Below are 14,135 nucleotides of genomic sequence, written 5' to 3'. Positions count from 1 at the left end.
CACTCTCAACTCACCCACCTCCATTCCCACTGGCTCGGCCCCATTCCATTCTGCCCCATTTTAGCTAAAGGGTAGAACTTTCAGCTTCCTCATCTTGTCTCTGTTCCCTCACCCACGTGCAAAAAGATAAGTACTCATTTGGGCAGTACTTTGAGATCCTTAAATGAAAGAATTAAAAAAAATGATATCTCCACCAGGAAACAGGGATAAGGAGCTCATTCAGCTACTGGAACAGGAGATGAAAGCAATAAATCATGGGGACAGGTTCTCTGCTGATTGTAGTTTAATACTTCTTCCAGCAGTTTAACTCTTTAATAGGCCCCATTCACCACAGCTGAGGACAGTTAAGATAACCTGCTCAAAAGGAGAATGATCAATGCAGATAGTCTTTTATGTGTTATTGATATTGCCTAAATCTCATACCTCTTCTGTTTAAAAAGACAGTCTGTTGTTACCATGCAAAAGTTTTTACTTCAGAAATAAGATGGCCAGTGGTGCCATAGCGGAGAGGCATCTGATAGCAGTGAACATCAATAACCTGCATAGGAATAGGGGTCAGGCAACAAAATTTATCAAACACTCACTGGACTTGGGCATTGAAAGAGTTATGGGGAACAAAATTTTCACCCCAGAACTGTTAAAAAATTTCAGAGGCTGTATAAATGCATAAATATAAAAATAAGCATAGAACTCAAGTAACAGAAGCCCATAAATATATAAAAGTTACACATTGAAAAGATGCATAATTTATGGAACTTCACAGAGACAATGGAATGTCTGGAGCTAGTTAGGGTTTGTTTGAAAAGGCTTCCTGGAGGAAGTGGGATTTTAGTGTTTCCAAGAGCTTCCAGAAACAATACTTGAGGCAGGGAATTTGGCTGCTTATTTTTGTACTGTGCTCTCCCAAGCATTTAGTACAGTGCTCTGCACAGTAAGTGCTCAATAAATGATTGAATGAATGAATGAATTGGCTTTACAGTGAATCTTCCTTTGGGTCTGAAGGATCTATACTTATTGTTCGATTGAGGGATTGGGTGAAGGGTGAGAAGCCGCATGATCTAAGGGAAAGAGCACAGGCTTGAGAGTCAGAAGACCTGGGTTCTAATCCAGAATTTTTTCAGGCTGGTCTGTTATTCCCTCCCCATCCCATCTGGCTCATGCATCCTCTCCCTCCCTCCCGGGCCCCTGGGTGCCTGTCCCTTGGCCTCACCCTACAGAGAATGATGCAAAAACCCTCTTCCCCCTTAGCCTTGAGCAATTGACACCAACAGCCCAGAAAGAGTATTGTAATAGCTGCATTCATTCATTCAGTCATATTTATTGAGTGCTTACTGTGTGCAGAGCACTGTACTAAGCGCTTGGGAAGTACAAGTCGGCAACATATAGAGTTGGTCCCTACCCAGCAACGGGCTCACAGTCTAGAAGGGGGAGACAGACAACAAAGCAAAACATGGAGACATGATGCTAGTCACTGCCCCCAAAGATGTCTCCCCTCTTCCCTCCCTCTCCCACCCCTTCTAACTCAGCCCCTGGGAAATAGGCCTGGGAGACCCAAAATGTTCAGATGCCAGGTAAGTAGTATCATCATCAGTGGTACTTACTGAGTGCTTACTGTGTGCAGAACACTTAGGAGAGTACCACAACACAGAGTTGGTAGACATGCTCCCTGCCAACAGTGAGTTTACGGTCTAGAGAGGGAGACAGACATTAATATAAGTAAATAACTTATAAATATGGGTGTTTGCTGGGCCTGCCACATACCTGCCTTAGATGGAACAGCTAGGCCTTGGGGAGTCCATCCTGAGACCTATAAAATGTAAGGCATAACTTGGTATAAGGAAAACCCAACAGCCCAGTGGTTCTGCAGCAGCAGCAGCAGCAGCGAACAGAAAGAGGAGAGGTTTCTTCATCATTTCCTCTTTGTTGATGATAGCAGCATCATCAACCATAATCAGTCGGTAGTATTTATTGGCTGCCTACTGAATGCAGTGCACTGTTTTAAGCAACAGTGGCAGCTGTTACCACTGCCACCCTTGGTTCCCTAAGAATCTGGCCTCCTTATCCCAGAGCCTCCCTCTAAGGATTTCCGGCGGCTAAGTTGCCTCAAAGTGGACAAGTCCTCACGCCCCCCCGCCCCCAACCTTTACCCTCTCCGAGCCACAAGGGATGTCTGCCCCAGCCCCAGTCTCCAGAATGGATTTGGACTGGTATCTCGGGGGAGAAGTCACCCCCTTAGACCAAGCCCCTATACGTGGACACCTGCTTAATTCTTTCTTATCTCCATTACTGCCTTGCTCCCTGCTCAGCATCCCCAGCTGGGGTGTGGGAATAGCTCTAGCCCTCATCCCACCCCCCAAGGAGTCATAGGAAAATAGATGAGGTCATCAAACTGAAAGTCCTTAGGGCTCTTCAAAGCAATGTGCTTCTGAACCTGGGACAGTAGGGACTCCCCCCCCCCCCCCCAGCTTTATTTTTAGTTACGTGCTTACAGTGTGTCAAGCACTGTACTAAGCACTGGGGTAGATACAAGATCATCAAGTCCCATATGAGGCTCCCGGTCTAAGTCGGAGGGAGAACAGGTGTTGAATCCCCATTTTGCAGGTGAGGGAACTGAGACACAGAGAAGTTAAGTGACTTGCCCATGGTCACACAGCAGGTACATGGGAGAGCCCAGATAATAATGATAACGATGGCATTTATTAAGCGCTTACTATGTGCAAAGCACTGTTCTAAGCTCTGGAGTGGATACAAGGTGATCAGGTTGTCCCACTTGGGGCTCACAGTCTTAATCCCCATTTTACAAATGAGGTCACCGACGCACAGGGAAGTTAAGTGACTTGCCCAAAGTCGCTTAGCTGACAAACGGCAGAGCCGGGATTAGAACCCATGGCCTCTGACTCCCAAGCCCGTGCTCTTTCCACTGAGCCACGCTGCTTCTTGGATGAGATGGCAAGTTCTCGGACTCCCTGGCTCTTCCCACTAGGTTCCACCGACTGTTAGCCCACTGTTGGGTAGGGACTGTCTCTATATGTTGCCAACTTGTATTTCCCAAGCGCTTAGTACAGTGCTCTGCACACAGTAAGCGCTCAATAAATGCGATTGATTGATTGATTGGCCCCTGGACCTGGGGTGTGGCCGTGGCCTGACTAGCATCATGCCTCTGAGCGGACCCCACCCACCACAGCAGCCTACAGTCCAGCGGTGAGAGCCCATCCATCTCTGCCGTTTCCTGTGCCCGCCGCTATCCCTCAGCCCCGCCATCACTCCTAATAGACTTGCCCAACAAATGAGACTGAATGCTTTCAGCGGCTGTAATGAAATCCTGACCAATTAGCCAGGTCTGTTAAGGGCACTTGCTACCACACACCTGAAGCCAGCAAGCGGGCACCCCTGTGGTCTGAGGGAGGATTATCTGTCGGGAGATAGGAAAGGGAGGGCCGGGGAAAGGGTAAGGGGGATAAATTATGGATGTGCACCTGAGTGTGAATGTATTTACGTTCCTGGAGGCACTCAAAGGAGTTGGGGATATCAATCAATCAGTGGCATTTACTGAGTACTGTGTGGAGAGCATTGTTCTTGCGACAATTCAATACAGTAGACTTGGAAGATATGTTCTCTGCCCACAAGGAGCTTACAGTCTAGAAGGGGAATCAGACATGAAAAAAAATTACGGTTATGTTCGTAAGTAGTGTGGGGGTTGGGGGGGGGAATATCAAATCAGAAGCAGCGTGGCTCAGTGGAAAGAGCACGGGTTTAGGAGTTAGAGGTAATGGGTTCAAATTCCGGCTCTGCCGCTTGTCAGCTGTGTGACTTTGGGCAAGTCACTTAACTTCTCTCTGTGCCTGTTACCTCCTCTGTAAAATGGTGATTAAGATTGTGAGCCCCACATGGGATAATCTGATCACCTTGTATCCTCTCCAGCGCTTAGTACAGTGCTTTGCACATAGTAAGCGCTTAGTAAATACCAAAATTCTTATTCTTATTACTAAATGCTTAAAAGTACAGGTGTATAATGTTGAAACAGTTTCAAAATAGCCTGGGTTGGACCCACCAGATCCATATTGCTACTTGGCAATATTTAATATAGTATAGGGTGTAAAGCATTCTGTTTACAATAACGTAGGAATTTGTGTCAGAAAATGCCTGTCCTGGTGTGTCTTCAAACCGCCTTCCTTGTAACCCATTTATTTTAATTGAGTCCATGTTTTAAACAATTACACAGGGTTTGTCAAGAACACAACTGTGAGAGAAGGGCACACTGCAGAGAGAAGGGCAACCAAGATGACTGGAGGTTGGAGTAGATTCTGAATGAGAAAAGTTTGAAAAAATTAGGATTTTTGAGTCTGGAAAAGGACATCAACCAATTAATCATTTATTGAGCATTTACTGTGTGCTAAACACTGTACAAAGCACTTGGGAGAATAGAATAGTTAATAGACAAGGCCCCTGCCCTCAAGGAGCTTCACAGAATATTAAAGGATATAGAAGTACCAACAGAGAACTGTGGTGGTTCTGGAGGAGGGTGACTTGAACAAAGGGAACCCACTGAATCTTGAGGGTGGAAAGTTCTTACCAAGCAAACCTCATCTTCGCTTAGTGGGTGATAAGCACATTAAATTTATTACGTTAGGCTGTTGTCTAGGTTGAGATTATCTGGATTAAAAAGAAAATACTGGATGAGAGATCTATAGTGAGTCCCTATAGGGAAAAGTTAGGGAAGTTGAATGGTATATGCTTGACTATTATTCTTTTGAGGGCAGAATTCCGGGTAGGATGGACCATTGGTTCAGTCATCCCATTGCTCGGGAAGTAGAATAGCCTAGTGGCAAGACCATGGATTTGGGAGTCAGGGGATGTGGTTTCTAATCTCAGCTCCGCCAATTGTCTGCTGTGTGATCTTGGGAAAGTCACTAAACTTCTCTGTGCCTCAGTTACCTCATCTGTAAAATGGCGATAAAGACTGTGAGCCCCGTGTAGGACAGGGAATGTGTCCAACCTGATTACCTTGTATGTACCCCAGCGATTAGAAAAGTGTTCGGCTCATAGCACTTAAGAAATACCATAATAATTATTATTATGATCTTGCAATCCGTAGCGGTTTCCCTCTGCTTCTCTCATTAGCACAGTGTAACACAACGTTAACTGGCATTGAAGACCTTTCCTTTGTGTATGCGATTTGGCCTACACCATGGCTTCTCCCGCCCCATTCACAAGTCACAGACACAGAGGTTTTCTGGCCTCCCAATCCCCAGTTAAGGGGCCAAGGCAGCAAAGTGATTATTGTTGATCTGAAATTGACTCAGTGTTGGAAACTAGATCTAGAGTTCTACAGTTGGCTTTGATGGGAATTTCTTCTCCCACTAAGTGCTCCCCTTCCCCCTGCCCGCTCGCCCCCCACCACATTTTCTCTGGAACTCCCTCCCTCTTCATATCTAACAGATAAGTACTGTACCTTCGAAAGCACATCTCCCCCGAGAGGCCTTCCCCAACTAAGCCCTCATTTCCTCTTCTCCCACTCCCTTCTGCATCACCATTGCCTTCGGATTTGCATCCTTTATTCACCCCTTCCTCAGCCCCACAGCACTTATGTATGTATCTAATTTATTTTTATTAATATCTGTCTCCCCCTCTAGATTGGAAGCTTGTTGTGGGCAGGGAACGTGTCTACCAACTCTGTTGTAGTCTCCGAAAGGCTTAGTCTAGTGCTCTGCACACTTCCTGTGCTCAATAAATACAATTGATTGATTGATTTCACTTGGGCTCTGAGTGGACTTTAATGTAATCTTAAAAGTGCAAAGTGGCCTATATTCTCCTTCAGTTAATTGGCTCATTGTGTACTTCAGTCCTCTCTGCTGTAACTTGAGCTGTAGTTTTCTTATTCACCAATATTTTTTTCAGGGAATTTGAGCGAAACACAGTCCCTCCTCCCCACCCTCCCCTCAATGAAATTCCCTTCTTTTCCCTCAATCAATAAATCAGTGGTATTTTCTGAACTTCTCTGCTTCCCCCAGCATTGTAGTTGATAAGGAGCACACTTCTTTTTACCCATCCCTCTGTCAGGCCTCCTCTCCCCAGGGAGCATTCTCACTTCCTGCCCTCTGTAGACACAAGCGCTGTCACTTGGTGGTTTTGCTTTGACCCAGTGAGGGAGACTGGCCCATGTCTTCAGCGAAGTGGGAAGGAAAGTGACAGGGTGATGGGGCAGGCCTCTGTATCCAAAAATAGACCCAGGACCTCTGCCAAATATAGTGTCACCAGGCTTTATGCAGTGGGGGTGCACCAGTTAAAAGATGACGAATTCATCTCCTCCCTGGCCCCTTCTCTCTAGCTGGTTTTTCCCCTTTCCCCAACTCTCTTCCTAACTTATCCCCTACAAGTCCCCAACTCTTCCCACAAACAGCTCTTTGCTATGCAGACTAACTGGCTAAAGTAGCCCAACTCAGCCCCTGTTGATAGGGAATGAAGACTGGCAGAGCGAGCTGATTTGTATTCTCTTGGATTTCTAAGGGTTGAAAATCCAGTACTACCTTTGCTGTAGTGAAGGTGCCTGCGATAATAATAATAATAATGATGGCATTTGTTAAGTGCTTACTATGTGCAAAGCACTGTTCTAAGCGCTGGGGGGGATACAAGGTGATCAGGTTGTCCCACGTGGGCTTACAGTCATCATCCCCATTTTACAGATGAGGTAACTGAGGCTCCAAGAAGTTAAGTGACTTACCCAAGGTCACACAGCAGACATGTGGCGGAGCCGGGACTCGAACCCATGACCTCTGACTCCAAAGCCCGTGCTCTTTCCACTGAGCCACGCTGCGATGAGGAGTGTGGTTTTTTTTTTAATGGTATTTCGTTCAGCGTTCACTATATTCCAGGCACCGTACTTAAGCGCTGGGGTAGTTACAACCTATTCAGGGTAGACACAGTCCATGTCCCAACATGGGCTCACAGTTTTCATCCCCATTTTACAGATGAGGTAACTGAAGCCCAAGTCCTCCTGACTTCCATATCTATGCTGTATCCCCCAGGCCATGCTGCTTCTAAGTTCTTGAGTCCTACTAGGATGACCTTCCCTCTGGCAAGTACCATGAGAGAATATGTGTGTGTGTGTGTGTGTGTGTGTGTGTGTGTGTGTGTGTGTGTGTGTGTGTGTGTGTGTGTGTGTGTGTGTCTTTCTTGGTGTACCCAACTCTCAATTATTCTTGCTCCTAGGGGACCGAAAGGACTTGGATTATTACAATTCGCAGATAATCCTTTCAGCTAAGTGTTTCAACCTTCCCCTTTCCCTCCGATCGTTTTTTGAATGTGTCAGCTGCTCACAAGTAACAGTTTACTGCTTTGAACTTCATCTCATGCCAAAAAGTGGAAATAAAACATTGTTTCAAATAAAACAATGAAGTGTCCAAAAGGCCGGCAAGAAGCAGGAGGATAAGCCAAGGAATTGGCTAATTTTCTGACAGGAGTGTCAGCCCTTGGATTAGTAAAAACTGATTGCATATGTACAAATATGTACATTTTTCTGGGTTATGCCAAATTTTCCTCCCACCTTACGCACTCCTTGGACCTATAACTGAAGCCATAGTGTGCCCAGTACAGTGATCTGCCCACTGTACTTAATAAATACTGTCACTACTACTACCAACATCATAGTTCTTCATAGTCAACTGATGACAAATGCTAATAACGCTGAGCTTCCCTCCATGCTAGTGGGTGTATCTGAAAAGACCGGAGAAGTGATCACTGATCAATCCCACACTGAATGTGGGATTGAATGAATTTCCTTTGCCATACTGACATGTTTGCTCCTGGCAGTTCCTGTCATTCATTTCATCAGCCTCTTGGTATCACGATTTTCCCAAAGTCCTTACTTAAAGAGTGCAGTTCCTCTCCCCCAGTCTACTGTTATACTACTCTGATTGAGGCAGTACTCTGCCAGGTCATTAAAATGTTTGTTCTGATCTTCCTGTTCACTTCTGCCCCATTTCAGCTACTGTATAGCAGCTGCTTGGGTATCCTGCTGTCATCCATTCTTCCAGATTGAAATTTGAATATTGATATTCACTCCGTCCCCAACTCCATACCCCCTATGTACATATCCAAAATTCATTTATTATCTGTCTCCCCCTTTAGACTGTAAGCTCCTGGGGGTTCAGGCAGTGTGTCTACCATTTCTGTTGTGTTATACTTTCTCATGGGCTTAGAACAGTGCTCTGCACACAGTAAGCACTCAACAAATACCATTGCTTGATGGATTGATTTGAAAAGGAGTGAGAGCTAGGTCCTGTGGGTGTTGTTTAGAATACATACCTATCAGACTTCCCAACCTTCCTCCTGAAGGATTCTAAACCTTGAATTTCAAAACCCTCCAGCTTTGTTTTCTCAGATTACAAGGTGCAGCCTTTCCAGAAACAGTTGCCACACTTTACCAGAAGTGGCTTAGTCATTAAGGCTAGTCTATTATTTATGAATTAATTTTTATTGAGCCACTTCAGTGGGCAAAGCACTGTATGAGGCACTTGGGAAAATGATTGAAGATGGAATCTCTCGTTAAAAGTGACAGATGAACCTCAGTTGTGAGACTGTGGGACAAGGGGACCTGTGCCATGGAATTTATTTGGGGTTAGTGGTTTGTGCAGTGCCAGTCACTCTCTAATTCCTGCCAGTTGTGTTTCCTCTAGGGCAGAGAGGGCCACAACTTGGTAGATGTGCAGTGGTGCAACACATTGTGAAGAGCATGCGAAGGTTTTGTGTGTAAGGTTGGGGTTGTGCCACAGTGCCATAACCCAGCAGGTGTTTGCCAAGGTAATTGGTGCTGAATCATAGTGTCATAACCCAGTATCTGTTGCGGTCTTTGCCACCATGTTTGTTAGGTATTTCTTCTGGATTCTTGTTGGTTCTGTCCACTTGTCCAACCACCCTACGTGGTTCTTTGATGAGAAGCCTGATTCACTGATGGCTTAGCTCTGGCAGGCATTCCCCTATTTTCAGAGCTGGGGCTAGAATCCAAGTCTCTTGATTCCCAGAGCTGACCTCATTATGGGAAGGTAATGTTTCTGCTAATTATCTTGCGTTGTTCTCTCCCAAGCGCTTAGAACAGTGGTCTTTATGTAGTAAGCTCTCAGTAAATACCATTGATTGATTGAGTGAGTGAGCTGTTTCCACTGGACCAACAGCAGGCCTTGGGAAAGGAGACTAGGAGAAAAGATAAAATTCCTGCCTTCTAGGAGCTTTTAAACAAATGGGGCTCTGGACACCTGGGTTTGGATTCCATCCTCATCATGTTGGGCCCCGTTTTATTATCACAGGAAGTCATGCAAAGTGAAGAGGGTCTGGATCTGGACCCGGATTAGGTCCATAATGTGTAATTAGAGGGAAAGTTCAAGATTTCTGTATAGGGCCAGTTGCGAATCTTGAGATGGCGTGATAAAAGTGAAATAGAAATATGGGTGCTAGAAATAATAATAATAATTATGATGATGATGATGATTGTGATATTTGTGTGAAGCGCTTACTATGTGCCAAGCATGCGTATCTACTGGGATAGATACAAGATGCAATATAATCAGGTCAGACATGGAACCTGTCTTTCACGGGACTCACAGGCTAACTTGGAGGAAGACCAGGTATTGAATCCGCTTGAATCCGCTTTTTACAGATGAGGAAACTGAGCCCTAGGGAAGTGAGGTGACTCAGTGAATGTTGCACAGCAAGCAAGTGGAAGAGCCTGGATTAGAACCCATGTCCCCTGACTCCTGGGCCTAGGCTCTTTCTCCTGGGGCCGTGCTGTATACTGGTTTATTTGAAAGAAATGTTAGGATTGTTAGGTGATACGTCAGTAGCCATTTAAATGAATTTCAGAGGGCAACCACGATACTGTTTCCCCAACTACAATGATTATGGTATTTATTAAATTCTCTCTATAGGTCAAGCACTGTGAGAAACAGTGTGGCCTAGTGGAAAGAGCACCGGGGCCTTGTGGAAAGATCATAGTCCTGGGACTCAGAGGACCTGGGTTCTAATCCTGACTCTGCCAATTGTCTGAAATGAGACTTTGGACAAGTCACTTAACTTCCCAGTTGCCTCATCTATGAAATGGGGATTGAATATATGTTTTTTCTCCTGCTTGGACTGTGAGCCACTTGTAGGACAGGGGTTGTGTCCCACCTGATTGACTTGTGTCTGCTCCCAGCGCTTAGATCAGTGCTTGACACATAGTACGTACTTTACACGATAACAAAAAAGTTAACCAGGCTGGGCACAGTCCCTGTTCCACATGGAGCTCACAGTTTAAGTAGGAGAGAGAACAGGTATTGAACCCCAATTTACAGTTGAGGAAACTGTGGTACAGAGAAGTTAAATGACTTGCCCAGGGTCACACAAAAGTCAAGAGGCAGAGCCAGGATTAGAATGTAGGTCCTCTGATTCCAGGTCTGTGCTCTTTCCACTAGGCCACACTGCTTTCCAAACTCTACTTTGTTGCCATTGTTAGAGACAAATAACTGAGCTGGAAAGACAATTGGTCTGACCCAGTAATGTCATTTCTTATATGCTCAAGTTCCTAAGACATTCTTTCTCCTGGAACAACCTTATCAATGCTTAATACCTTATCAGTTCCATTATTTAGTGCCTTAGCATCTGGACCTAATCCTGCCAGTGAGAGAGAGTAATCAGTGGCTCTGGAGAGGCAGTTCCTCTCCTAAAACCAGAGGAGATCCTAGAAGGCACAGAAGTTGCCAGTGACTCCTAGAGTCACACCTGGCTCCTTTGACCACAAAGAATTAATGCTCTGATCCACTCCTTCCTTTCTGGCATTATTAATCCTTTGAAGGCTCCATGAGGCTGTAAAGCCCAGTAAGCTGTATTCTCCCTATTTCACAGATCGTTTAACAGGAACACAGGTTAAATGGCTGGCCCAGTGTAGTAAAATAAGGCCAGAACTGAACTGGGAGAAGATGGACGGCTTACATCTCCTCTCCACCCCTTCAGCTGTCCTCCTGATTCAGTCTGCTTCCTCCAAAGCCAACCAAGACCTTTTCTTTTTTCCTTTCTGTTTTTCAGTCTTTTGTCTATTTGGAAGTAGTCAGTGACTTATCACCGTCTTTCACTGTGGCCGTTCAGACCTCTCCCCTCTCCCTGGGCAGTCTTTTCCTGGACAGGATCAGCTGCCGAAACATTTGTATTTCAGCCTCAGGGTGTGGAAGGCTGTCCAGATGTTTGCTCAGCTCAGCTGTAGGATTTGGCCAGCTCTCCTCAGTGCCCTGCTTTTTTTTTTTTAAATGGCATTGCTCACTATGTGCCAGGCACTGGGGTAGATATAAGTTAATCAGATTGGACACAGTCCATGTCCCATATGGGGCTCACAGTCTTCGTCCCTGCAGAATGGACAGCCTTCTTGGGAAACAGAGAAGCAGCATGGCGTAGTGGAAAGAGCCCAGGCTTGGGAGTCAGAAGTCGTGGGTTCTAATCCTGACTCCGCCTCTTATCAGCTGTGTGACTTTGTTCAAGTTCACTTCACTTCTCTGTGCCTCAGTTGCCTCATCTGTAAAATGGGGATTAAAACTGTAAACCCCACGTGGGACAACCTGATTACCTTGTATCAACCCCAGAGCTTAGAACAGTGCTTTGTACATAGTAAGCGCTTAACAAATACCATAATTAATTATTATTATCCCCATTTTACAGATGAGGTAACCGAGGTCCAGAGAAGGGAAGTGGCTTGCCCAGGGTCACACAGCAGACAAGTAGCAGAGCAAGGATTAGAAAGCAGGATTAGAACCCAGGTCCTTCCAACTCCCAAGCCTGTGGTCTATCCACTAGAGCAAGGCTTCCTATCTCCTCCGCTTCCTCTGCTTTTGTCTGGTGAACTGCAGAGAAAACCAATTATCGCTTCCCTTTGGCTAACCAGTTTTTTCGGGATCTTTTTCCCCCTCTGGGAGTGAGAATTAGAGACTCTTTTTCCTCACAGGGAAAATACTGTACTTCCCCTTTGAAATGAGGAAACCGATGGGGTGCTCCAGAGGTTAAGCTCCATTTAACAAAACCCACTGGGTCTCTGAACTCCAAATGACCTAGAGCCGTCTTCCAGTCCTGCTCCCTTCCCTGGCCAAGCCCAGCCTTCCCATAAGTGTGTCTGGTTTGGAGCGGTGGAAGTGGTTGGAAATGCTTGACCATAAAGAAATGGCCACCACATGTGTAGGCTCCAACCTGACCTTCCTGACCTTGAGGAGTTGTGGCCATTGAGCTCAGAGAGCAGAGCAAACTCGAATTGGGGAGCTCAGTTGCCGGGTTGTTGGGGTAGAATTTCCTTTCAAGCTTTTTTCTCCCAGCTTCGGCCGGGGGAGGAAGAAATTCTTCCAAACCGCGCCAGTCACCCACTGCAGAAAGGAAGCTGTTATCCATAAGGGCAATCAATAAGCAGAAAATTTCCCTGAAGTAGTAGTAATCGTATTTATTCATCATCATCGATGGTATTTATGGAGCACTTACTGTGTGCAGAGCAATATACTAAGTGCTTGGAGAGTACAGTACAACAGAGTTGGTAGACGTGTTCCCTACTCACACTGAGCTTACAGTCTTGAGGGGAATGTAAGTGTAAATATGAATATAAATAAGGCACTTCCTGTCTGCAAAGCACAGTATGTAAGCTTTGAGAAAGAGTTTATAGGTGGGAATTAGACACAGACCCTGTCCCTTGAGGGGCTCACAGTTAGGGCTGGGCCTAGATCAGGGGCTTTGCCTGGATTATGCTGCCTTTATTTTCTTGGCCCTGATGAGTTTGCAGTCTTACATGGACTGGGGTTGGGGAGGGGACCATGCTTCCAAAGTGAGCCTGCAGAACTCAAGGAGTGCCCTCTTCACATCCACCTCTCTCATTCCCCCTCCCATCCCCTCCAGCCCGCAGAGGCTGGCACAGCGGGTGGGGAGAGGCTGTTCATTCTGCAGGTTCAGGTTTGGTTTGGGCAGGGTGGGGAGAAGGGAAGGGAAACCATCACCTGTCCCCACCACCCCACCCCAACCCCCAAACATTTAGCAGGTGTGCTAAGCTCCCTGTTAGCTACAGTGTTCCAGCTTTACACCCTGAATGCATTTGTGCATTATTTAATAATTCAAGACTGGCCAGATGGCTTGATTTTTCTGATTTTTTTCCCCTTCTCTTGCCTTTTTAGAGTGCTTGATTGAAGCTTCCCCCTGCCTGTCACTTTTTTGCCTCTGATGAGTCCCAGAGAGAGCCCAGGCTCATACATGTGGGCACAGGGAGGAGACTTGTCCCCTGACAGATGGACAAGAACCACTGACCTGAAGGTCCGAGCTCCACAACCCTCTAGATTGACTTGCTGCTTCCTCACCTCAGCCCTGTCCCAGACCGGAGTTCTGGGAGCCTCAAAGTCCTGTGCCTGCCGATTCCAGGAGTAGCCTTCACTAAAGGTAGTTTAAAAAAAAAAAAGATGATTTTATTACTGTCTCACCTTCTCCTTACAGATCTGAGAAATGCTGCTTTAGTTTTCCAATGTCTCATGTGCCTCTTAATCAGTCCTATTTATTGAGCACTTACTGTATGCAGAGCACTGCACTGAGCTCTTTGGAGAGTACAATATAACAGAGTTGGTAGACACATTCCCTGCCTGCAACGAGCTTACTCTTTCTTAATCTTAGAATCATAAATATGGATGGTACTTTGAGGGCTTATCTGGCCCAGTCCCCTACAACAACCTTTCCCCATCCTACCGGTTGGCCCAGTCCCAAACTAGATCCAGGTCTTGAGCTGGGGAAAATGCACTGCCCTCTTTTTCTTCCTCCACCCACCTCCCCATCCTTAAATCTGCTTGGATGATTTCTCTGAGGTTTCTAGGGTGTGATCAGAGCCGAAATACGTCAGTCAATCAGTGACATTTATTGCTCCAATGTCATTCATGTACAGTAGAGCATTGTACAGAATAAATGGAGAAAAAATGAGCCCGGCTGAGGTGTGATTGAGGCGGGGTGGACCATCCGCACCCTGATGACCCACTGTCCAAAGAGCAGGTGTGCTTGGGAGAGGGGCCGTTGACAGACGCGGACGGGAACGGCCCACAGGATCATCATCAATCGTATTTATTGAGCGCTTACTATGTGCAGAGCACTGGACTAAGCGCTTGGGA

At 46.0% G+C, this 14,135-nt stretch overlaps 1 protein-coding gene across 1 annotated transcript in view; it reads left to right on the top strand.

Annotated features, from left to right (window-relative positions):
• Positions 1-13,188: 13,188 nt before the first annotated feature.
• Positions 13,189-14,135, top strand: part of PITPNM2 (phosphatidylinositol transfer protein membrane associated 2) — a 130,645-nt gene continuing 129,698 nt past the window's right edge. The window contains exon 1 of the mRNA XM_038762526.1: positions 13,189-13,422. The gene's annotated coding sequence lies outside the window, so the exon portion shown is untranslated. The remainder of the gene's footprint in view (positions 13,423-14,135) is intronic.

This window comes from Tachyglossus aculeatus, chromosome 21, assembly GCF_015852505.1.
Source record: "Tachyglossus aculeatus isolate mTacAcu1 chromosome 21, mTacAcu1.pri, whole genome shotgun sequence".
Taxonomy (NCBI): Eukaryota; Metazoa; Chordata; class Mammalia; order Monotremata; family Tachyglossidae; genus Tachyglossus; species Tachyglossus aculeatus.
Note: the sequence above shows the minus strand (reverse complement) of the source record. Positions and strands in the feature narration are given on the sequence as shown.